Genomic DNA, 26164 nt, shown 5'->3' with positions numbered 1-26164 from the left:
CTGTCATGGTGTATGTCTTAACATACCCAGAAATGGTGGAGGAGCGTCGGGAATGGTTGAGCTGAATATACACTTCGGGGTGTTCTTTACAAGTACCACGATGTTGGCTTTGGGAAAATTGTCAGAAGAACATTAATAAAAAAAGAAAAGTAAAGCACCACCAATTCCTACAACTCTGTAGAAGAAACAAAACGCAGGAGTGACACAGACCCTAATGCCCATTAAGAAGCAGAACCAGAGTGGGGGAAGAAGCCATCTTCGTTCCCATCTATTCTTCTCTGACCAATTTGCTTAATGGCCTTACAGGAAAGGGAAGATGCTCTTAGAAAAGATGGGGACAAAATGGCCGGGGGGACTGGACCCACCAGCTGAATGCCTTTCGCTGGCGATCTGGTGACTGTCCGGCGAGCCAATATCCCCGCAGCCTGATCATTAAATTAATTGAAGCCCCGTTCTTCAAAGGGCTAATAGAGCAACTGGACATTTTGGAAACTTCAAGCCGAAGAGAAGAAAGGTGACTTGAACTGAAAATGCCTGGGCATGAGACGGGAGCGTGAATGCCACTGTTATATTTAATACCTCCTGAGAACCATAATAACTATAGCAACCATATGATAGCTACACTACAGCAGTTGCATTTGTGGGCTATACACACACACGCACACACACACGTTGAAATTAGTTTGCCTCTCGCTTGTACGTGGGTGTCTTGCTGTCTACCTTTATTTGTGTTAGAACAGCTTTTGATGTCGAGATAACTTGGAACGTTCTGGCTAGATTACCATGCTGTGAATGTCTTCGGATGATGAGAAAGCTGTGTCACGCTAGACGTGGAGTAGTTTTGCTCTGGCCTACGGGGGTAGAGGTCTAGCGGCTCTTTTAAAGGAAAAGTCGCAAAGCCGATGCTTTCTAACTCACCCAAAGGATACTCACGCGTTACCCAGATAAAAATTTCAAATCACAGCGAGAAACGTTGACCCTCTGGGCAACCCTTCTGGATGGGATGTTTTGAATCCTATCTCTACCCAACATCCCCCCTCCCCTCGAATGTTTATATTCGCTCTGCTTTTCTTTTCGGAGCCTTTTTCCATCTCGCGTGGCTGGAGAGTAACACTGCCTTTGTAAATATCACGGATTCCGAATCTGTCGCTTGATGCATTTTTATAGGAGGCTGGTATTTGACAGAGGAGGAATGTCTTCTTTTACCAGGCTGGGGTCTTTCAGAAGAAAGGCAATAGCAAGGGAGGAAGATACGTTTTTGCAGAAGGGGTGAATAATGCAAAAGGTTCGCCCATTAGGGGTTGACTAATTTGGTATCCCTGCAGCACAGCCAGCCTGGCTACCCAATTCATGTGACGCCGGCGCTTGCTTAAAATTTGTCTGATTTATTTTTCATGCGTCTGGAAACAACTCTGATTATTACTCCAGTTGCAGCAAGATTCTCAGTTTCACTCCCCCCTCCCCGGCCCCCAAATCATGATAGAAGGTTGGTCTATCCACAGTAGGCCAGCTTAAAACTAACTAGCCCAAAAATCTCATACAAGGAGATGCTGGAGTGATAATTTTAACTCACCTGATGGCAAAGCGTACAATAGCCTTACAGATTTGAAAGGAGACCGCCGACATACATCTGGAGGGATTGCTTTTATCCAAAAGTCTAACGTCTCAGTATTTGACAAACGGATGCTTCTTCTTTAATGCCAAAAAAAAGAGGAAAAGACAACAACACGATTTTATACATTTTGATATACTTACCTTTCAAAAAACATGCCTGGAAAGCATCTGCAAATGTTAAAAATGGAGAGAGGTAACTACCTCACTGTACATTTAAGAGATGACCCATGTATATTCCTACAAAACCCATCCTTCCTCTGAGAATTAAATGCTTCCTCTTGTTTTTCAGGGTTCTGGCTCCTAGTATGCCCCAACTGAGAAAATTTTAGTTAGAACATTAATTGCTGAGTTGGGATGATCACCTCAGTCTGTCCCAGTGATATTGATTTCATACCAGATGATTCATAAATCTGCCCTATCCTGTTTAACACTTTAATTTTGATGAGTCCCCCCCTGGCTTTCAACTGCATGAAAATATCTAATGAAGTCTGTATCACCAATATGTTTTTTCCCTCACATTTCTGAACATGCTTGAGTTCAAAGAATGCATTCTTAAATGCACTTGACCCTCAAAGAAACACTTAGAAAAACATTTACTACTATATCATAAAATGTAGGGAGATACAATATCTAAATGTGACAATGTTCTTTCATATGGGATAATTCAAAAAAGGAAAGATTGAGTCAACTGGCATGTGAATGTACAGAATATGTTCCTCAACCAGGCCTATTGTAGAACTGTGGAATAAATTTCCACAGAATACGCTTGACTGATTTTAATTGCTGTTACTTACCATTTAATAGCATGTGTAAGACTGCTATGGATTTATCATTATCTTTAAAATTTTGTGCTTTCCAGAAAAGGTATTTAAAAAATACTTTTCTCTCCTCTTTTAAAAATCTAATAGAGACATCTTTGGAATTATGACATTCAGTTTCAAAATTGGAAATCTTCTTGGGGTTTAAGCTTAAGAGAGACATTTCATGTCAGACTAAAATAACATTGGACATTTCAGCAGGTATCAACACAGGATGGGCTATTGAGGGAGAAAGGATAAAGCACCATCCCGTTGAGATGGAGTATTGCAAAGCATTTCACACAGCTTAGAAGATGGTTCACTCAGCAGACCCTCTGAAGGGCCGACAGGCCAAGATGAGTTCAGGACCAGTGGCCTGTCGGCTTTTGCCCATCATTCTTTAATCTTTTGACTCCCTAAAAACTATAAACCCACTTTCTCTCTACATGAAAAGCAGGGGCAATAAAATGAATTACCTCCATACGCTTCATCTTAGAATGTAGACGCTTGCAGCTAACAATTTCCTTCTTTTTTAATTCATGCTTTCTGGTGGCTTAACCTGAAGGTCTCGTGGGTTCTACTAAAGGATCCTGGAAAGTACAGTATAGGTAAGGAAGGATAATGGAAACTCTCTAAGAGAACTGTAGGCATCAACTCAGAATGACAGCTTAATTACCAATACTTCAGTTTTCTTAGGTATACTTAACAAGGAAAAAACGATCTATTTCTGTCAACCCTTCAAGGTAGACCAGACTTGGAAACCAAAGTGATGAATGCTAATACTACTTTTATTATAAGTTTACAGTAACTGAATCTTGCAAGTCTGAATATGCCCCCCACCCCTTATCTTTGGGAGAACTAGGGAAGGTTAAGTCTCAGATGCTTTCTCAAATTACACTTCTGCCCCAGACTCAGGTTTCTTTTATCTGACTGTTGTCTTGGTTGTGGCTCTTCCTCTTGTTCCTCAAGGTTATTCCTTCGGCCCATTACAATTTCAGAGTCTTCCATTGATCAGAAAGGAAAGGAAAAGTATGGATTTATTTTATATGCCCTTGGAAAAAAATATGCCTTTATTTATTTTATTAGATTTGGAAGACCACCTGACTCCCAAGTAACTATGGGCAGCTTATATAGTTAAAAGGAAAAAATAAATAAAGGGGAAAAAATAAAAGAGAAAGAACATGTTTATCCAGAGAAGAGCACCCAATATGTTACTGAAGAACCACTAGAGGCCCAACAAACTTAACCTCAGGCTTGGGAGCAAAGCCAGGTTTATAAAGACTAGTAGAACCCTTGTAGGGTAGGGAGTGTCAGAAACTCCGGGAGATACTGTTCCAAAGGCAAGTATCACAACCAAGAAGACATATTTTCCAGGTCCCACTAGATGAAGTTGTTTAATTGAAGGGACACAGAGAGACCCCCCCTCTGGAGAGAGATGGTCCCCCAAATAACCAGGTCCTATGCATATAAAAAGCTAAAAGGATTTGCTGGCTTGTTATTTGCCATCCTACCTAGCTACAGACTTGCCTTGTATGATAAGAGAGACTGGAAGTGACAACATTTCATAGTCATTCCATCTTGGATTATACATTTCCAGGAAGAGCAGTATGGTTGTAGATATGGCTACAGGGGTTAGGTTAGTCCAATAATAATAATGTTAATACAGTTTCAACAACACATTTTTTAATGTCGAATATCAGGCTAGAAAATTAGTCCCAAAGATACCTTCACAATCATGCTTCTCACAACTGGGAATGGCCACTGAGTTTTTACCAAAAAGGGGCCACAAGGGAAAAATGGGGAGATATTAGCAAATTCATGGAAATCCCAAGATTTGTAGCAGTATAAAATGTTCCTTGAAAAAAAAGAAAAGACATGTAAACAATCTCCCATTCATTCCATGCACAGTAGAATCTACTACGTAGTGGACCGGTATGAAAAATAAAAAGAGGGAAAAGGTCTGATTTAGAGGAGAGTGGGTGGGTGACAAACTTTTAGTAAGAAGCTATGGCATAAGAGTGAAAATAGTAGTGGTGTTGTTCTTAATGATCCCATTGTGATTACAGTGCTGTTGGCACTGAGTTCACTATTAGGAGTCCCTATCAAGTAGAGTATAGTTCTTGGTGGCTTCATAAAAATGTCCAAGTCTTTTTCTTGGCAGCAGTAGAGAAGGGGTTATCCACTGTCTTCTTCCAGAATGTTTTTTAAACTTCTCAGTCTAGCCTATATAACCCTGAGATTCCTTGATGGCTTCCTATCTCAGGTCTACTTGGTCCTGATTGTGCTTGGCTTCTGAATCACAACACTTGGTTGGCCAAGTGCTATATCATCATCATCATCTCATCATCTTCATCATCATCTTCATCATCATCTCATCATCATCTCCATCATCATCTCACTGCCAAGTGAGATGATACACAGTTTGGATATTCCAGAGTTCATTGTTTAAGATATGCTTTGAAGGTTAGCGTTTGGTCAGATCTGCCTTCTGCCATGAAACACGGAAGACTGTAAAAAGGGTTCGAAGGATTTTCATTTTGCATAGGTCCTTCTATGCATGTTACGGCCAAATTCCATTCCCAATTAGTCATAAAGGAGAGATTTTGATCAAGCCACTCGATGAAATTCCATTGTAAACATGCATCCCTTTTGCTCTGCCTGGGACACAGAGGGACATCATGTTGAATCTCAGCAGGGATATGAAAGAATTGCCAGGCTAATATTTTAGTGTTGAAAAGAGAAGGGCTTCAGGTTAGTCTCAGCTGAGCGAACGAAAACAATGCTGAAGGAGAGAGAGGGAGAGATTGAAAGAGAACGTTTGCGAGAAGCTCACCTTCTCTGCAATTTTTCGTGACCCCGACAATGACGATGTGCCTAAAAAGGATATACACGGGTGCATTTGAGGGTCTCGATGTTGCCTAGCGCTCTGGCATTGCGGGTCCCCATGTCTGTTTCTGTGTTGGTGGCCTTTTCAGGGCATGGCAATAGAGAGAGAGATTGAGGCTGCCTTTTGTTGTATAAAGCCAGGGCCTCCTGTGATACAGGAGAAACGTTCGCCTTCAAAGGCAGTATCCCCTCGTGCCAAGCCTTCCCCTTTTCAAGTTGTGGCTTTTGCTGCAGGCTTTTGTTTCAAGCCGGCGTTCGGCTGCTCCGCTTCTTGCTGGAGCAAGTGGTAATCAACCCAGCAAGATCAACTGTTGAATAGGTGTGCGTGCCTGTGCGTGCGCATTAGTGTGCCCTTTCATATCTATAGATATTAAAAAGCCTAATTATACAGGTGGAAGACTATTATGATTTTCCCCTGTGCGTCTGCTAGGTAAACAAGGCTGGGTTTTGTGTTGGTAGGGGGAAGCTGATATTTACACACCAGCTATATTAATTACATTTAAGCTCATTTCAAGTTTGTTATTAATTCCCTTTCTATTGCCGGGGCCAGGAGGATCCCTTTCCAACCTCCTCGATATGAAATAGTCTTAATTACAGACAATATACAGTTGCTGTGAGCAGGGAGGGGGGAAGAATTGGGAGAGCCTCATCACGTTATGCTGTCTTTTCTCCTCTCCCTTCATTCTGTTTATCCCATATAAATGGGAAGCTGAAGAGGGCAGAAGGAAAGAAGAGAAGGGGTGGGGGGTACTTCAGGAAGCAGAGAGCGGCACTGGGGATCGGGGCAAGGGTTGGGTTTCTTGGCAGTGGAAAGGCAGCTCGATCGAGACTTGGCAATCTTGCATGCAGGTGCCCGACTTTGTCTTAATAGACATGTAATTGTAGCAAGTATCTTCCAATAGGCTGTGTCAGGCATAGCAAGGCAAAGAAAGTGCTCCTGGGACAGAGAAGGATGGTCTAAAACAGGGTTCCTCAACCTCAGCGACTTTAAGAGGGGTGGACTTCAACTCCCAGAATTCCCCAGCCAGCATGGCTGGCTGGGGAATTCTGGGAGTTGAAGTCCACCCGTCTTAAAGTCACTGAGGTTGAGGAACCCTGGTCTAAAAGATGGGGGAGAAACCTGCAACTTTGGGGGAAATAAAGCAGTGGCCCAATTCCCCCCAAAGCACATTGACTGCCCCCCTCCCTGCTATACTGTAATCCCCTCCCAGCTGCTAGAAGCCCTCCTGCCCACCCTCTGGAGGGGTGCCTGGGTAATTCTATAATAACAACAATGAATAGTAAGGAACAATGAGCAAGAATAACAGACAATCCATGTGCCTGTTCTTAGGAGCCTTGACTGTATTTTTAAAGCCTTCCAATTAGTTCTCAGAGTGGATTACAACTTTAATCAAAACATTAAAAACAAAAAGAAAAGCAGTAAAACGATGATGACGTTAAGGGGTGGGGGAAACATATGACAATAAGTGTAGCCCCAGGCCATGGCAGAGATGCTGTAGAACTCCTGAGCCTGTATCTGGAGCAGGGTTGCTCAAGCTTAGCCACTGAAAAATGTGGGGACTCCAACTCCCAGAATTCCCCAGCCAGCATTCTGGGAGCTGGAGTCCCCACATCTTACAATTGCTAAACTTGAGAAACCCTGATCTGGAGGCTTTTGGGGACTAGATGGAGCAGCACAGGTTCAGATAAATCCTACCAGGTTAGTGTTCACCTTGGGAAACCGTTAACATCAGTCCTGGTAGTAACTTTGATGAGGGTGTGATTCAGAATTTTTTTTTTATTTTATTTATTTTTAGGCCACCCAACTCACACATGACTCTGGGTGGCTTACAAATTGGGGGACTATGAATTTGGTTTATTAGGAGATCAGGAGCGTTTGCCCTGCGTCAACTAATGCATCTACTACTAGGTTACTACGCTACTTAGATCAGGAAGTTCTGGTGACTGTAACCTTGTGGCTGGGTAACTGCAGCCTAGTTTATGTGGGGCTATTTTTGAAGAGACAACTGATTCAGAATATAGCATTCCAGTTTCTTGAGGGGCAACCCCACCACTGCAGAATAACACCTATTTTAAGGTCACAACAGTGGTTACTTGGCTTCTGCGCTCAGCTCAAACTATGGGTATCACTGTTATGGTGTAGCAACCGCATATCACAGCACAATACAAAAGAGCTATTAAAATGTCTGTAGTAGAAGAAGAGAATGGCTTACTTTGGTATGGGAAATTAATTAATGGGAGTGCCAGCTGAGTTTCCACTGGAAGGACATTCCCTAAGCAAAGTCCAATATCTGAGGAGGCCTTCTTCCTAATGTCACTTGGCTGGGGTGTCGGGACTGGAAGAGGTCCCATGAGGTCCCATTGGAATAAATTGGGATGTTCTGTACAGAGAAAAGAAGACTGAGAGGAAGCATGACATTAATGTTCAGGTACATAAAAGATTTTCCATGGCTACAGGAACTAGGATAAGGGAAAAAGTGGTTATAAGTTGCACATTAAAGTTCATTTAAATCTAAGGAAGATTGGTAGAACAATGGAAAAGTCTGCCCATGGAGATGTGATGGTATGTGGGAAAGACCTTGGTTGACGGGGCGAAGAGATGCTGCCTAGGGCATGGTCAGATAAGAGACAGCATAGCCCACAGCTGGATAGGGGGTGGGGCAAGGGGCTCAGAAGGGACCCTCCCTACTTTCTCAGGCAGTAAAGGAGATGGGGGGAGAATTGTACTTTCAGACTTGCAAGACTCTGTTAATGTAGCGTTACAATAAAGTAGAATTAACTCATCTGGAAGTGTTTCCTGTCTGGTCTACCTGGTAAGGCTGACAGGAGGTTGTGGGTTCTCCAGCTCTGGAAGTTTTTAAGAAGAGGTTGGACAGCCACCTGCTGACAACGGTTTAATTGAGTTTCCTGCACATTGCAGAGGGTTGGACTAAATTATCCTTGTGGTCCCTTCCAACTTCACAATTCTCGGATGCTATGAAGAAACAGAATTGCAGTTGCCATCGTTCTCATCATTATTACGCAAACACTGGGGATGTTGCTTCACAGAGTGCAAGATACAATCCTGTTCCAGTTACCTTGAAAATGTAAAACTCAGAATAGGGGTAACAATAGAAAAACAGGGAGGACAGGCAAGGAAAAATGGAGAACCCCTAACCCCCAGTGCTTCAGCTAAAAGAATGGTTATGTATCATTGGAACGAGAGAACAATCTGCAGCAATAGTGCTGTGAATGGTCTGCCAATATTTGAACTAGCCTTTCTTTAACAGCCTGAGCATGATGGCCAATGTTTTTGGAGTTATTTTGTTCATAACACACAGTAATTTCCAAGCTTTCCCCCATTTCATTGTTACACTTATCAGATCCTTTAATGTTGTTGTAAGTAAGCTTGCGTTGATTAGTTTAGCGCAATCAATTAAAAGGATAAATGTGGAAACATTCCGAGAGATACATTTAGGCTTGACTGAATATCAATATGGGTCTACCTTCCAAATTTGAGGTCTTCAGAATGGGGATGGAACTTTGTTGTTGTTGTTTTTAAATAGTATTTTATTGAGATTTTAAGATTACAAAGTTAAAAGTTAGAAATGAAAAAGAAAATAGAAAATACAAATTATAAAAAAAAGGAAAAGGAAAAGTGAGATAAAGTAAAAGAAAAAGAAAAAAGACATGAAAAATAGATAGCTTCCAATCTATCTCTGGTCTTAAGAATAATAAGAGTGTCATAAGTGCTAGTTTTTAATGCATTAAGTAGGAATAATTCTTTGTCAATCAATCAATCAATCAGTTTTATTGATTAGTCTTGCATCCATATCAACCAGAAGGAGAAACATCAGTAAAAGCAAAACAAATATCTAATACACGAAATCCATGCATTAAGTAGGAATAATTCTTTGTCAAAACATATCCCGTTACATTTATAATCTAATCTTCAAATCCCCATGTAAGCTTCGCCCCGCCTGCATTAGAATGGGGATGGAAGTTTGTGAGTACAGGGACTGATGTTCTAAAGTCAGATAGCCAGCTCTTGCATCCAGAAGCTTATGAGCAAACCCTCTGTTATTTTGAGTTCAGCGAGTAGTTGTCATGTGATGTCCCCAACCTATCCATTACCTGCTTCCCCAGAGACCATCTCCAGCAAGGTTCAGCAGTGGAACTCTGGTTTGCTGTAGTCATTAATGTGGCCCTGAAATTTGACATGGCATTGGAGAAGCTTTCCTCCCCTGCTTTTCAGTTTCTATTTTCAGGGATCCTAGGAGGCCTTTCTGATTTCTCTTCGCAGTGTTTGGGGGATGACTTGAGTGTTGGGGGTAGCAGAAGATGCAACTGCTGGCGGTGTTCTTTTCGGTTACATATCCTTCGCCCTGCAGGCTCTCTGGCCTTCACTGTTTGAAAAAAGCCCTTGGGAAGAGTTCTTTGTTGACGTCTTTCCTTGGGATAAAATGGAAGCACGGGAAGCCATGGTGATGGGAAAGCATGGCAGGGGCAACTGTGCAAAGAAACCAAGGATTTTCACACGCGCTCCCTTGCCATCTCATCACTAAATGAGGGCAAGAAGGCGCTGCTTGCGCCAGTTTCATAAAGATTCTCTTCTTTGAAATACATTTAAAACACACACACACACACACACACACACACACAAACCCACAAAAAGCCAAACCAAAAACAGAACAAAAACAAAAAACCCAAAACCAAATGGAATTAGAACTGGTAGAAAAGAGAAGCAGATATTCCGGTGCCACAGGACTTGCCTTCCGAAACTCAGAGTCTGCTGATTTCCCAGGTATATTCTTTATTTCAACTATTTTGTACTGGAGATAAAATGTAATGATATTAATTTATCATTCTATCACAGTATTTAATTTTGCTGAGATATATATTATCATTATATATAATGTAATATGTATATATATAATCATATATAATGTAATATATATAATATATATATTATACATTATATATAATGATAATATATATATATATATCTCAGCAAAATTAATTATATATATATATAAAATTCTATCACACTATTTAATTTTGCTGAGAGAGATATATATATATATATATATATATAATGTAATATGTATATATATAATCATTATATATAATGTAATATATATATAATATATATTATACATTATATATAATGATAATATATATATATATATATATATATATCTCAGCAAAATTAATTAATTATATATATATATATATATATAAAATTCTATCACACTATTTAATTTTGCTGAGATACTGTATATATATATCTCTTATATATATATATGTAATATACATTATATAATATATATATTATCATTATATATAATGTAATATGTATATATATGTGTGCGTGCGTATATATATATATATATATATATATATATATAATATTAGTACTTTTAATAATATATTATTATTATTAACAGTACTAATGTAAGGCTACTAAAACAACCTGGAGTAGCAAATGACTTTTGAGTATCCAGAATGGGCAGCAAATCGTTAATTTATAAATGCCATTTTGTGGTTAGGGTCGGAGAAGACGTTTCTTTTGGACTTTCTGACTCAAGTGCCAGAGCTGACCAAACCGGGCATGGATACTTCACACGACCATTTGGATGGAGGCAGAAAAGAAAACCTTCCAACTTGTGCCATTCTCAGGTCAAGAGAAGTGAGCCGTGTGTTGGAAGGGGAGAGGAAACTGTGCAAATAAAACAAAGTTTTTTTAAAGTTTCTACTTGGTTTCAGAAGTTTGATGTCAACACAATGAAAAAGATAATACTCAAATGGGAGTATATAAACATGATCATTTTTTTAAAAAAACAAGTATTTAATTAGACTGAAAAAAGAGAGGAAAAATTGCATAAATGCCAGGGTGCAAGGGTAGCTCTTTGGACCCCAAGCTAACAGGCCCCAAGCTTTGGGCCCCTCCAGAATGAATGGGCTCAGGGCTAGAACCCCCCCCCGGCTGTGGTAGTTGAGAACAGAGGGGAGAAGGAGGGGAGAAGGGTCCCACGGCCATGGCTTCCTTGTTCCACAGCATGGGAAGAAGAAGAGCACAGCCACCGTTGACAACTGGGGAAGCCAGTGGGCCTTTATGGACTCTGTTTCCATTGTACAGTGTGGTGTAGTGGTTAAGAAGTTGGACATGGAGGGGGACACCCAGGTTCAAGTCCCCCTTCTGCCACAGAAGCTCCCCAGGGACCTTTGGGCCAACCCCACCCTTTTAGCCCCAGAGCCAGTGTGGTGTAGTGGTTAAGATGCTGGACTTGGAGTGGGGGGGGTGGTGGTGGTTCAAGTCCACATTCAGTTCCAGATGCTCATGGGGTAACTTTGGGACAGTTATTCTCTTTTACCTCAATGTACCTCACAGGATTGTTGTTTTGGGGTGGGGGGAAGGAGGGAGTGCTCTGTGTGCTACCTTGAATGTTTGGCACATTGATCTAATAACTAAATAATTAAACAACCCATCCCCTCACCCTACTTCCAAGTGACCCATAGCAGTAGGGGTGGTGACGGTACCTCTTCTTCATTTGGTGCTACCCTTCCTTTATTGCTCCCTCTGGAGCTTCATCCACACCACCAGCCCTGAGAGAACTGTCTCCAGCTGCCTTCAGTGTTTGCACAACCCTGACAAATACTTAATCTGATGCTACCTTACCTCCCCCCCCCCCGCCCAAACTGTGGCTTAACTCCAACCAACTTCTGTAAGGAATATAGGAATGACGTTGGGGAAGAAATGGATGAGCTGTTCAGGAAGGAGAAATGGCAGCTTAGTCCTGAAAAAGTGGAAAGTGGGAGAAGGGAACTCCAAAATACCCCACCTTAATTCTCTTTGGTATAAGGGCGGGGGGGGGGGGGACAGGGAAATTCTGACAGGCTTTCAAGGTTCTGTTATTCTGTACCACAACCATAAATAGCATTCCTGAAATCCCTGTGGTGTCTGTTTCATGATCTGGCCACCTTCAAAGGGTTGACACCCTCCATTGCTTCTTCAAGAGATGGCCTTTTTAAAAGCAAACCGACAACGGGATCTGCATTTCTGAGTCATACATCTCACAAATGTGTTTATTTATCTGCCTGGTCCATTTCTTAGTCACCTTTTGAAACTACATCTTCACAAGGCAACTTCTAGCATTACAACTGAAAGAGAGAAAGGGGAAGGGAAGGGAAGGGAAGGGAAGGGAAGGGAAGGGAAGGGAAGGGAAGGGAAGGGAAGGGAAGGGAAGGGAGGGAGGGAGGAAGGAAGGAAGGAAGGAAGGAAGGAAGGAAGGAAGGAAGGAAGGAAGGAAGGAAGGAAGGAAGGAAGGGTTCATACAAAAGTCATGTATTTCTGAGACATACTCCAAACATCTCTGGGCTAGAAATAACACACAGTTAAGTCAGAACCAGCTGTCAGTCAGCAAATGGGCTTGCTATTGGCAAATCTGTAGTTGTGCCATTCTTCCCAGGATTTTAAAAGATGAAAGAGAGGAAGGAAAGGGAGCAAATGTCTACAAGGCTGATGGAAACCAAAAGAGAGTCCAGGGGCTGCTGGCAAAACTGGACATGTGAACACACACAGAGATCGAGGCAGACATAAACTTGAAACATGGCTGCTGTCTAAGAGGGAGACATTGTTAGCAACACTGGTTTGTTTCTCTGGGGATTAAGGTGAATTTTAGCACACTGAGCACATTGAAAGGATGTCCTATCCATTTTGCACAATGGATCACTGCCCAACTACTTTCCTACTGTTCTCAGTGCACTCTTTCTATAAAATGGTACCCTGCTCCATGATTATTGATTATTGCAAATGTCTTATGCATTTATGAATGCTGTTGTGCTCCTTCTCCAGATGCCACATGTGACATGATGCCATGGTCTCAAATGTTCTTCAGATCTCTCCTTCATATTTCGTCCCTTCTGTGAAAAGCATGTTGTGTGATATTCATGCCATGAAAAGAGTATTTCTATAACAAAGCCACTGCTTCTACTAGGTCTGCAACCATAACGACCAGAATCTTGTGTTTTCTTTGAAAGTATTTTGCACTATGTATCTCAAACTAAACTCTCTCCTCTTCTGTATTCATAAAATGCCCATATTCTTGGCTGGGCTTGGCTTGGCTAAATCAGCCTGCTGAGCTTTATAGAAGGCCCCTTTAAAGCAAGGCTTTCTATGACCCATACACATATCTACCTTGTGACCAAGCAATTAGGTTTACTTACGGAAGCATTGATGTGCGATGCCTTCAACCCTGGAAACGTCTTCATTTATTTACCATCATTATGCATATTTTTCTACATGGATCAGCTCCTGCTTAGTGAGAAGGGCCTGGACTTTTCCAAGCAGATGAGCAGGACGGCTAGTTATTTGCTGCCTGACCAGATGTAGGGAAGACATTGACACTCCCATTTCATCCCCTGGATGGAAGTCAACTCATGTGAGAGCAGCAGGCAAAGGCACAAGATCCCATTCTGTCTCCAAGAGGTAGAAGAATCAAGAAGGCTTAGAAGAAAGAATTGGAGAACTGCTGCTGTTGGAGGTGGCTGCTTCAATGAGCCTACTGTACGGGCCGGTCTTTACGTTAGTAAAACCAAGTCCATGTCCACCTCTGAATTAAGATGTACTGTAACTGAACTTCACCACTGCTTCCCCCATGTTGCGCCTTCCTTCAGCTGGACCTCCTAATCCCATCTTTTTGTACACAGCAGAGCTCTCAGCGCTTGCCAAATGTGGCAGTGAAGTTCTTTCTGGATGAGCCAAGTTGAGTGCAAGAAAAAGGTGTGCAACTCGACTTTACTGGTCCTGCATCAATCAGCGCTATTCAAACCGCATTTCTGAGAAAAAAAGGACAGTCTGTATCTGTTTGTTCAGACTGTACCCCGCCAATCCCTAAGCATTCCTAAACACTCCAACCAGTGTGAGTGTGTCCGTCTGTGTGCATGTGTGTTCATTAATTCAGAATTACTCCAATTGCAAGCTTCGGATGCTCTGAAAACCTCTCTCTGACCCCCCCCAAGATGGAGAGCCCTCGGCCCGTCCGACCAGATTGTTTTCCTGGCTGCTGGCAGCAGATGCAAGCAATTTGCGGTTAAAAAAAAAAATTATTATTATTATTATTATTATTATTATTATTATTATTATTACTATTATTATTATTTCTGCATATTCAGTGCAAGCAGGGCTGCAGACGACCTTTCCTCTGAAAGCCTGCAGGTTTCTAACGCTATCAAATTAAACTGTTTTGCTCACTTATTCCCAAACGCTTGGCCGGCGTTCAGCAGGCCTCTCGCGGCATAGCAATCGCAGCCGATCGTGTCGGCTCATACCCCAAGCCTAATCAGAGATTATTAAGGAAAATATACAGTATGCTAATTTGATGAGATTGGTTATAGGTACCACAGTTAAAGGTCACCTGCTGTTGTGTATCTCCCTTGGCCACTACAATCTTCCCCATGCACTCCACGGTCCATTGCATCCAAACGACGGCCCGAGAAGAGCCGTTCGTTTTTGTCCCACTTTGGGACAAGCTCGACTTGGATAAAGGAAATGTATTATTTAAACTCTGCATGCACAATTCGACCCCATGCCAATCTCCTGCCCGCATGCCTTACTTTTTCCTCTTTTCCGTTCCTGCGTTCTTTCTTGCCTTTCAGGGTTGAGGGATGGCATTTTGGGCCTGGCGTTAAAAGACCATTTTAGAAATGTGTCTGATTTGGAACAAGGGGGGAAAAAAAGAAAGAAAGAAATGTCATTGAGCTGTTGGAACCTTAAATCAATGTTCTGGATTTACTTCATATACAAATGGCTAGTATTAGCCGGCTGGTGTAACTCTTTCAGATATCCTTGGGCAGATCCTCCATCACTAGGATTCTGCGGTTTCCTTGTTAGCAGGAAGCTAAAATCATGTTTGTGTTGAATGAAGATTATTGCTGTGTTCCATGTTTTCTAATCAATTTCCCTGTGGTCCTTATCAGGTCCTTTGAAATAGAGTTGTTTCATGGTCAGGTTAGACTGTTGGTCTACTGAAGATGATGCTGTCCGTTCTGACTGGCAGAAGGTTCCTGTTGTTTCATCTTCTTAGGCAGAGGTTACAAGCATTCTGTAAGCATCATGCAGGCTTTACTAAACATCTTCGTGGGTTCCCATGGGGGGCAAGTAACGTTACGGTCCTCATGATGCAGTTGTTGAGAACTGCACAAATGACATCAGAGTGTGTGTTGTATCATTTGGCTTTGACTAGACACACGCATTCTACACCCCACTCAGATTCTCTCTTATGCTTTCCATTTGTAGCCTTGATTCTCTTGGGAAAAACCACTTCTGACTGACCTTTGGATCCCGGTACAAACTTGCACGGAACGCATGCTTGAACACCTTCCCATCCATCAGACAGAGCGTTGCTTTGCTCTCAGAAGGCTAAGATGATAGGGGCCAGTGCTGTTCCATCCCCTCATTATGGAGAATTGATCAGGCTTAATCTGACTGGTGGGGAATTGGCAAGCCCACTTCTGCAGGAAGAAGATAATTACCTAATTGTCCCCAGTTAGGTAAAAGAAAAACTTGCTTGAATCAAGCTTAACTCTGATGCTACGTGGACCCTCCCATCTTAGTTTTTGGCAGCAATAGCAAAGCAGCTTGCCATTGCTTTCTTCTGAATTTTTATTTTTACCTTCTTGGTCTGGTCTACAGCTGATGGTTTCCCATTCGCTTACTAGCCAGGTTCATCCCTGAGAAATTAGCAGTTTTTCCTCTTCGTCTGCGTCTTGGTCAAAATTGCAGGTCAACTAATCTGGCTCGTTCAACTGAATATGCAGCTAGAAGGTAGAAAGAAAATGGGGGGGGGGCAGGGTGTAGAGTAGATCAAGGACTTAACTTCTCTATTTCAGATCATATTGACAAAGGGTGTGAAAAGCCAAGAATCAACATGAATTGTTCAACTCCTAAGTAGCAGGAACTGTTTTTTTATCTTGTTTGTATTTGAGCCCTATTGAAGCTCTTAGAAGAATGTTACTGGAACTCATCATTCCCTATTTGGACAAAAATGGTTGGTTTAATTATTCACTGCATTATTTTGAAATGTCAGGCCAATCAATCAGATCTGTGAGTACGTGAGGTTTTGCTCAAACTGAGCTCAATTTCTGGTGACTACATGGACATGTCTATTAGTTTTAGTGGTTGGCCATCACCTTTTTCTGGGAAGTTTTTTCAAGTTCACAGTAGAGCTTATGATCCTAGGATTTCTTGGTGGTGTTCCATCCATGTACTAACTAGATCTAACCCTGCTTAGGTTTTCTGAGATCAGTGAGGTGCTGCCACCTGGTGGATACTTTAGGATTTAGAAATCTCACTTTTCATTTCTTACAGATAGTCCTTGGTTAATGACCATTCATTTAACAACAGTTCAAAGTTATGAGGGCCTCAGAAAAAGTCCTTTATGGCCTGTACTCACACTTACAACCATTGCAAACCATCATACCCCTCCCACAGTCATGTGATCATGATTTGTGACCTTTTTTATGATGGTTATTAAGCAAATCACATGGTCATTAAGTGAATCACATGGTTGTTAAGCGAATTCCAGCAAAAAATGTCCATTGGGGATTCTGGATTTGCATAACAACCATGTGATTTGCTTAACAACCGTGGTGATTGGGTTAATGACCATCATAAAAATGGTTGTAAAATTAGGTCTAGTTACATGGTGATTCGTTTAATGACTGACCCACTTAACCAATTTTCTGGTCCCTATTGGGGCTGTTTAGCGAGGACTACCTGTATTCTTAAAGACAATAGTCTTCCATGAATTCAAACGTATGTCCCTTGACTTTTCACAGATGCATAAAGTAAGCATTCATATTTTGATTTTCTACTCAAATGAATACTGAAGGAGACTAAGGATAATAGAGAATGGAAAACTACAATTTGTAAATATTTTGGTAAATTTTTGTAAGTAGGGTTTACAAAAATGGTTTGCTGGTAAATTAAGAGTGAATTTTACAGTACCTCTCAAAAACTTAAAAAGAAAAACAAGAGCGTAAAGACATAACTAGTACGTTATATGTTTAATCTACAAGGCCAAAGTTTTTCAGCTGGGTTCAGTTCAGTTACATGAACAAACAAGAGAAATATGACAATAATTATGAGCACATCGGGGGAAAAAAGCCAGCATGTTATATTTAAAAAGTATCAAACTGTATCAAATCCAAAAATGCCTAGGAGACAAGGAATGAAATTTTAATTGGTTGATTAATCAACCATATTTTCATTTATTAATTGGAATAGTCAGAGATAATCAGCGGAGGCCTATACATTTTTCTTTTTTTTTTGCTGCTGGGCGAAAGAAAAAGCCTTGCCATAGTAAGACGTGAACTGGAAAATGCTAAAAATAACATTTCCTTCTGTTGTAAGTTCTCTTATATTTCTCTCAATCTCTCCTAAAAGTTGCTTCTACTTTGTTAATTGGTGAAGGTATAAAAATACAGGATGGGAAGCAAAATCAGGAAGATGGTGGACCGATGCTCCACCCACCACATTCCCCATTTTGATCTTTCCTGAGGATGCCAGTGTGAAAACACCAAATGGTTCATCATGATAGATGTTTGTGTCTTATTTCCATGATAAGGGGGAAATGGGCTTCATAATACCAGTTATAATTTTTATAGGCCAGAGAGATGTATCCCACTTCACATTACTGGTACACCTGTGAGGATTCAGGATGGGGTTTCCCAGTACTGCTCCCTCCTCCGTTTTTCCCATGGTAACAACTCCCATGGTAACAACTCCCACGGTAACAACCAACCAGAATTTCAGGTCACATAAAAAGTTCTTGATCACTAAAGAGAAACCATTCATTTTGCAACACAAAGTTCTCTAGTTCTCTGTTTCAGAGTTACTTTATATTATTCGACTGAATTTTTGTAATATTTAACTTTAATATTGAAATGTTGGTTTATCCTCTGTAAAAACTTTCTCCAATACAGTTGAAACTTCTGGAGTTGTAGGGGCTGCGAGAGTATTAGGGCCGAACAAGGAAAATTACAAATGGTTTGACTTTTTCAGTAATTTTCAATAATGTTTCAAAAGTTTTAAAAGGGTCCTTGTGTATTCACTGAAATACATAATTAACTGAAATACATAATTATACATTTATGTATAAGGTAATTATTATTACCAATAATCCCCTTTCAGCCCATGATTTTTTAAAAAGGTTTTCCTGCCTATCTCTAAATAAGAATGATTCCAAAACACTTGTTTTACATGGAATCTAAAATCAAATTTTAAATTCTTTTGAAAAAAGGACCAAATGTCCAGTACCTTCCTCAAGTACTGGAAGCATAATAAAATTCCAATTTGAATGAAGCAAAGATCAGTTTGATCAAGCAGGTCAATTTTCATTTGAGTCAGGCCTAAGTGAGATCTTCTATTGACTATTTTATGGGGTCTCCTAGCTTGGTTTCCTCAGATGAAAATATTATGGAGAAGCCCAAGAGCATTAAAATGTAAGCTTCCAACTGGTACCTTGAACAGAAATCTGTGATTTAACTCTCCTGTAACCCCCAAACCCCTGGGAAGCTAAGATGGAATGCATGATAGTGTGGGGAGGTGTCAGTCCTTCAAATATTTCTCCCCTCCTTTCCTTTTACTTTACAGAAAACTAGGGAGGATCCCTTCTGAGATACTTCCCACACCCCTTTTCCTTCTGTGGGCTGATACAGCTTTTGCATGACGATTGTCTAGCCTGCAGCTCTTCCTCCTGTCTCCCAAGGTCATTCCCACGTATCATTAGAGGAGATAGATAAATGGAGTAACCCAATGCAATTGAAGAGGTACTGTTATCTCAGAAGGATGTGAGACCATAAGCTTGAGTCAAAACAACGTCTTGCTGCTATACACCAAACTGATTTGTCTACCAGTTTTATTTTACATGGACAGCACAATACTCCCCGACACAGGTTGGCCTTAGCATGGAGGACTTGGGCTCATTACTGTAATGAGGAGGATCTGTCCATAAATTATCAGAAGAAAAGTCATTATATCTTCCAATAGCAATTAAACTCAAAGTGGCACATAGATAAGCATTAAATTGAGCCAGTTGTGTGTTTTCAGTATTGAGGCATAATGTTCCAAGCCTCTAGAAACAATACAGCTCAAGCGAATTATGTTCCCACCCATAGTAGGATGGCCATCTTTTAAAGATTTCACTGGTGCTTTATCTAAGTAGCTACTGCTTAGTGTGAAATCCGCTGCCTAACCATTATATGGGACATAGCTGGGAACTGACTCCAGTTTTGTATCCGATGATTGATCTGGCCATCAATTCTATTTATATGGGCTAAAGATTGACCCCACCTGGGTGGCTTTCCCTAATTACAGGAGATAAGTGTAAATCTAAAGGGTGGATGCCCATGGTAAGTAAGATGTACCTAATTGGTCTGTCTCCTGAGTTCTTGCTAAATTTGGGTTTGCATAGGGCTGAGGAATTAATTAGAAGAGAGATTGGAGACTCAGAGTTAGACCAGAGCTGAGCAAAACCACCGAAGGAATAGAGAAATTCACACCTACGAAATGCCTGTATTCTCTTATTTATTCCAGCTGCAGAGGGGCCTTTTTGCCTCGCGTTCTCCCTTCTGTTATCTTGGAAGGCAGATCCCCAAAATTTCAGTATCACAAAGGTAATGGCCATGTGGATTAGGTATGACTGACTCCATGGAGCATGGACCTTGTCTGACTTGAGGCCGCTTCATACCCTTCCAGAAGAATTCTTATTTACATCAAAATAAGATTTTTAAAATTTCTTATTAAAAAAAATAAAGCTCTGCATATTCTCTGCCTCTTTTCTCTGTTCTTTGCTGTCTGGCTACATTTTTTTGCATATTTTCTCTATACACAATATAGAGCATCTTTCTCCCATCTTCATTATCTGCAACTATCATTCTTGTGCACTCTGCCCCCCTCAACGTACTTCCCATCGGTGTAACTCCACACACTTCTGTCGCACTTGGTAACAATTCTTTTCATTGTTTTCCAAGCAGTTTCCACAATCTCTTTCTTTTCGCCTACTTTCCATTCATTGTGTTGGGAGAATCTTCTAATACTTTTTCATACAGGACCCATACTTTTTTTTTCTGCTTTATTTTCTTCCACTTCTTTCCCTTTCTTCAACGAGCACTTTTCCCCAAGATCCGCTTCTGCTGCCAGACAATGGTCTATCCAACATTCAGAATCTCTCACCTCCCTTGTACACTAATTATCTCCATATTTCATTCACAATCAACCAATCATGGGCTCACATTTATGATATGCACTCATGAATAGATTTATCCTCAAACATGTATATAGAATAGAGCTTTTAGAAGTAGATATTCATCAATTATGCACCGTTCTCATTCATCCTTGGGCCTTCAAATCCTTCAGTCCCTCTTTCTGTATCTTATCTTATTTATAAACATTCTTTCATGCCATGGAACTTTTGGGTATATGGGTGGGTGAAGGGAGAAGACAAATGGAAAAAAATCCATCTGCTGCCAAATTTGACCTGTGTATGTTTGAGGCTTTAGAGTACCTACAGATTGGATGCTGGAGATCCATGCAACTCTTGGCCCACTCTGACTGGTAGGAGCTCTTCAAGGTTTCAGGCCATATTTTTCCCAGATTTCTCTGCATATGTCTGAGAAAGCACCTGGCATCTTTTGGTATGCTCCGTTCTTGGGGAACATTTATCTAGCCAGTTCTTGGTGGCTGTGTTGGATATAGAAGCTTCTGGAATACTACAACTGGCTCAAAAGTCCTGTTTGCAAAGGGGCCCAGTTCCCTTTATGAAAGAGAAAGGTAGATTAAGCACAGACAATTGATTGGTTCTATTGCTACAGCCAAGACAAAGATGGAGACATCTCAAACTTGCAAAACCTTCATTCAAGAACATTTAACATTGATGTCAGAAGACCAAAACTGAGTAGAGTTGAATTACAGGCCTTTTGTGAAATGGACAGGATGCCCTCTGAGTGCACTGATGGTTGATTCGCTTGTTCATTGCTCCAGACGGGTCCTCTTATAAATATGTAATCCCACCAGCAAAACTGAATTACAGATCCTTCAGTGCAAGTTAGCCAGTGGCCGAGGCACAGAATAACCAATCAAATGGGTATCCAAAAGGGGGGCGAGTGGGAATGAAGTGAAGTAAGAAAGAATGCTAGAGAAAGAAAACAATTTAAAAAGCAGGATCTGCTGAGTAGATTGCTGGAGTCTAGTTCATGAAAAAAGCAAAACTAAACTTTAAAACAAAACAAAACAGAACAAAAACCCTGCAGGCTGTCTTTCTTCTGTTGCAGAGAAGTTGGAGTTTGTCTAATTTTATTCCTGGATGCTGTTCTAATACTCTTGGCTAATAGCCCAAAGTACAGAGGTGAGATATGTCCCCCAAGAGTTATCTCCGAAGAAGTGGAAATACCTTTCATCCAGGCTCCAGTGGAGGAGATTTTATCTCGAATGCAGAAAGGCACCAGCATTTAAGATTTGCAATGGCTGTATTTGGCTTTTCTAATGACAGTAACCAATTTACATATAACTACTCCTAGTAAATAACCGTTTAGTAAGAGCAGTGTGCCAGTTAATGATTAGATCAGTCATCTATTATCCATGGGAGAAATCTGTCCAGTTTTCTTTTTCACGTAACTAAGCAAGTTAGGGGAAAATCTATTTCCTTCCTTCCTTCCTTCCTTCCTTCCTTCCTTCCTTCCTTCCTTCCTTCCTTCCTTCCTTCCTTCCTGCCTGCCTGCCTGCCTGCCTGCCTGCCTGCCTGCCTGCCTGCCACTTTCTAAGTGTTATTAGGGACACTAAATATATACACTTTTCAGTTTGGTTTCTACACTGATCAGTCCCTAGACATCATCATCAGATAAGCCTTTCCTACCTTGAGGTCTCAAGGACAAGTCTTGGGACCGCTCCAGAATTCCCAAGTAGCTTAGGGTCTTCTCTCAGCCCAGCCTAACTGTCAGGTTTATTGTTGTGGGGGAATATGGAGGAGGGAACCCAATGTACTTTCTTTGAGTTGCTGGGTAAAAGCAAGATATAAATCCAATAATCCTATAAATAAATAAAACACTGAAGCAAACAGAAAGACAATGAAAGCAAACAGAAAGACAATGAAAACTGCATATTCAAGCCTTGTAAAGGGACAAGAAATCCCTCCATGTCAATCTTTCTTCTAAGGATTTCTAAGGATATCCCCCTCCTTGGGACATTTCTTACTCAACACTTTCCAAAAAAGTGGTAGGAGAAAATAGTGAAAAAGACGCTGGATAATAGCTCACTTAACTGACCAGCGACGAGGAATCCGTGGGTCAGCTGGAGCACGAGGAACCCAGGCTCGAGGAGGGACAGTCGGAGCCACCCGGGAGCGATGGGACAGCGGCCAGGACCGGGCGCCCTCCAGCCGAGCGGTGGTCGATGGGCGTGAACCAAGGGCCAGACGGTTCAGGCGCCACGATGACCCGAGGTTCAGGGTCCCGGAACCGCAAGTGGGACGAGAAGTTCGCCCGACTAGAGGAGAGAGTCGAGCGGCGCCTAGACGCCATGGAGGCGATGCTCCAGACCCTGCTACAGAGAGTGGGACCACCTGCGGTGAGCGAGGAGGCGAGCAACAGGGGTGGCGGTCCGGCACCTCAGCCGGCACCGCCCACGATGCCCCGGTCGGTGGACCGACGGGCGGCAGACGCCCTGAGACTTCGAGGTATCACTGGGAAGTTCTCAGGGGACCCCGAACAGCTGCTGCACTTTTTGACGCACGTTAGGGGGTTCATGCAGAGGGGTGGTCACCTATTCGCTAGGGACGAGGATAGAGTATCCTACGTGGCCGAGCTGCTAGATGGTCAAGCAGCTAGCTGGGTGATCGGACTATACGATGCCAACGCGGCGGAACTACGGAGTTTCCCGGACTTCATGCAGGCTCCGGGACAGATTCGAGGACACATTGAGCGCCAAGCGGGCGGAGGACGGCATCCTGAAGTTCAGACAGCGGGGCAAGTCGGTATCAGAGTACGCCCTGGAGTTCCGGAGATTGGCAGAGAAGCTCACGGACTGGCCGGAGTCCCTGAGGGTGAAGTATTTTAAGAGGGGGCTCAATCCAGAGATCCTGGAGCGGGCACTGGGGCGGGACGACCCGTCCACAGTGAAAGATTGGATCTGGCTGGCCGGAACAGCGGAATCGGCATGGCGGCAGATCCAACAGAGCGTGAGGCGACGGGACCAGACGAGGGACCAGCCGAGGGAGAGGACCCCCGAGGAAAGGCGGAGCAGTCGGCGGCACTCCACCGGGGTGCGAGAGGCGACCAGAGCCCCGAACCTGTGCTTCCGGTGCGGAGGCAGAGGCCACCGAGCGGCGCAGTGCCCGACGGAGCGGGAAGGAGCCTCACCACGGCCTGAAGTCAAGCCCCCGCGTGTGACCGGGAAAAGGGCCGGCGACCGACCGCGGAAGGGGGCAGTGGCGGCGGTGACCGAGAAAGGACGCAGGGGGTGGTCGACCCCGGAGACGGCGTCCTCCGGAGAGGACTCGGAGCCGGCGGGAAACGAGGCGCGCTCGCACTGAACGGCGTCCCAGTGTGAGCAGGGGAGTCGAGGCGCGCGGACCCAATAGGAGATGAGGACTGCCCTCCATTCCGGGTGAGAATACACATCTGGGGGTGAGATCCGGAGGGGAGGCACAGCTGCGGGCGCTACTGGATTCAGGCTGCACCCACTGCTTGATGCACCCAGCTGTGGTCTCGGGGCTCAGACTACAGCTGAGGCGCCTCCGGGAGCCCATTGCATTCAGCCAGCTAGACGGCACGCTGGCAGGGGGGGGGGCCAGCTCAGTATTACACCGAGCCGGTCCAGATGATGATCGGGAGTCACCGGGAAGAACTGAGATTTGTGGTGGTCCCGGTGGCCGACTACGCGGTGGTACTCGGCTTGGCGTGGCTGCGATGACGGAACCCACGGGTCGACTGGACGGCGGAGGCAGTGCGGTTCGGGGTCGACAGGCCGGCGAAGTGTGAAAGCCGAGGGGACCGAGCCATGGAGACGGGTGCGGCCGCAACCACAGACGGGCAAGTGGAGGGTCCGGGACACCGGGAGACGGGGCGAGAGCAGACGGAGCCTGAGACCCGGCCGGCAACAGCAGCAGCAGCAGCGCCGGGACCCCGGAGACCCGCAACGATCCCGAGGCGTGGGGAGGCAGCGGCGACTGGCGAGACAACCGCAAAGAGAGAGGCCGGGCCCGGGGAACCCACGACGGGCGGCGGAATCCCGAGGCAGTATCGAGACCTGGCGGCAGCGTTCAGGGAGAAGGAGTCCGACCAGCTCCCACCACACCGGCCCAGTGATTGCGCCATCGAGTTAGAGCCAGGGGCGACCCTGCCTAAGCCGAAAATGTACTCCCTGTCAAGGAGAGAGATGGGGGCTCTGCGGGAGTTCATAGACAAGAACCTGGCGCGGGGATTCATCCAACCCGCGAAGTCACCATTAGCGGCCCCGGTACTATTCCGGGAGAAGAAGGATGGCTCGCTTCGAATGTGCGTAGACTACCGGGGGCTGAACGCAATCAGCACGGAGTACAAATACCCCCTCCCCCTGATGAAGGACTTGATGTCGCATCTGTCTAAGGGGAGGGTGTTCACAAAACTGGACTTGCGCGAAGCTTACTTCAGAGTCAGGATCCGCGCAAAAGATGAGTGGAAGACGGCGTTCAACACCCCGCTCGGAAGCTACCAGTTTTCCGTGATGCCGTTCGGATTAAAAGGGGCCCCGGGGGTATTTATGCAGCTAATAAATGAAGTGCTGCACGACCTACTCTATCGGGGCGTCCTGGTCTACCTGGACGACATCCTCATCTACACCGAAACCCTGGCGGAGCACGTGAGCCTGGTGTGCACGGTGCTCCAGAGACTGCTGAAGGCACAGCTGTACGCGAAGCTATCGAAATGCGAGTTCCATCGAGAGCAACTAGACTACCTCGGCTACCGAATATCCAGCCGGGGAATTGAGATGGACCCGGCGAAAGTAAAGGATGTCCTGGGCTGGGAAGCACCGCGAACCCGGAGGCAACTCCAAAGCTTCCTAGGGTTTGCGAACTTCTATAGACAGTTTATCCCGAACTTCGCCCAAATCGCCCTTCCCCTAACCGACCTGCTGAAGACCAAGGGCACTGGGAAACCCCCCAAGCCCAGCATGGCACTTGCGTGGACTGCAGAATGCCAGGGGGCGTTTGAGGAGCTAAAACGGCGGTTCACAGCGGAGCCGATCCTGCGCCATCCTGACCCAGATCGGCGGTTTATAATCCAAGTAGATGCGTCAGACGTGGCAACGGGGGCAGTCCTGCTCCAGCCCAGCCCGGAGGGGGCCATCCACCCATGTGCCTACGCCTCCCGCAAATTCACCGAGACGGAGAGAAGGTGGATGGGTTGGGAGAAAGAGGCGTACGCAGTCAAGTGGGCACTGGCCACATGGAGGCATCTACTGGAGGGGGCAGCTGAACCGTTCGAGGTGTGGATGGACCATAAGAACCTCGAGGGCCTGAAGACCCCGCGTAAGCTATCCCCCAAACAGGCGCAGTGGTCCCAGTACTTCGGGAGGTTCAGGTTCACACTAAAACACATCCCCGGGAAGCGCAACTTCCTAGCAGATGGACTGTCTCGCATGCCCCAGCACGCCAGCCTACGGGAGGAGATCGTGGACTCCATCATCCCTGCCAGCAGACTGGCTGCAAAGGCGGTGACCCGAAGCCAGACCAAGGGGGAGCGACGGGACGCGGCGCCTGAAGTAAGGCAAGGGTTTGCGGAGGTGGCGGAGCGGGACGCTTGGCTCAAGCAGAACCGAGAGGCGCTAACCAGCCAAGAGGGGTTGTGGTGGC

This window comes from Python bivittatus, unplaced genomic scaffold (assembly GCF_059951505.1).
Source record: "Python bivittatus isolate LINGU-HERP-01145 unplaced genomic scaffold, Pbiv_v1 ctg000210_np1212, whole genome shotgun sequence".
NCBI lineage: Eukaryota > Metazoa > Chordata > Lepidosauria > Squamata > Pythonidae > Python > Python bivittatus.
Note: the sequence above shows the minus strand (reverse complement) of the source record.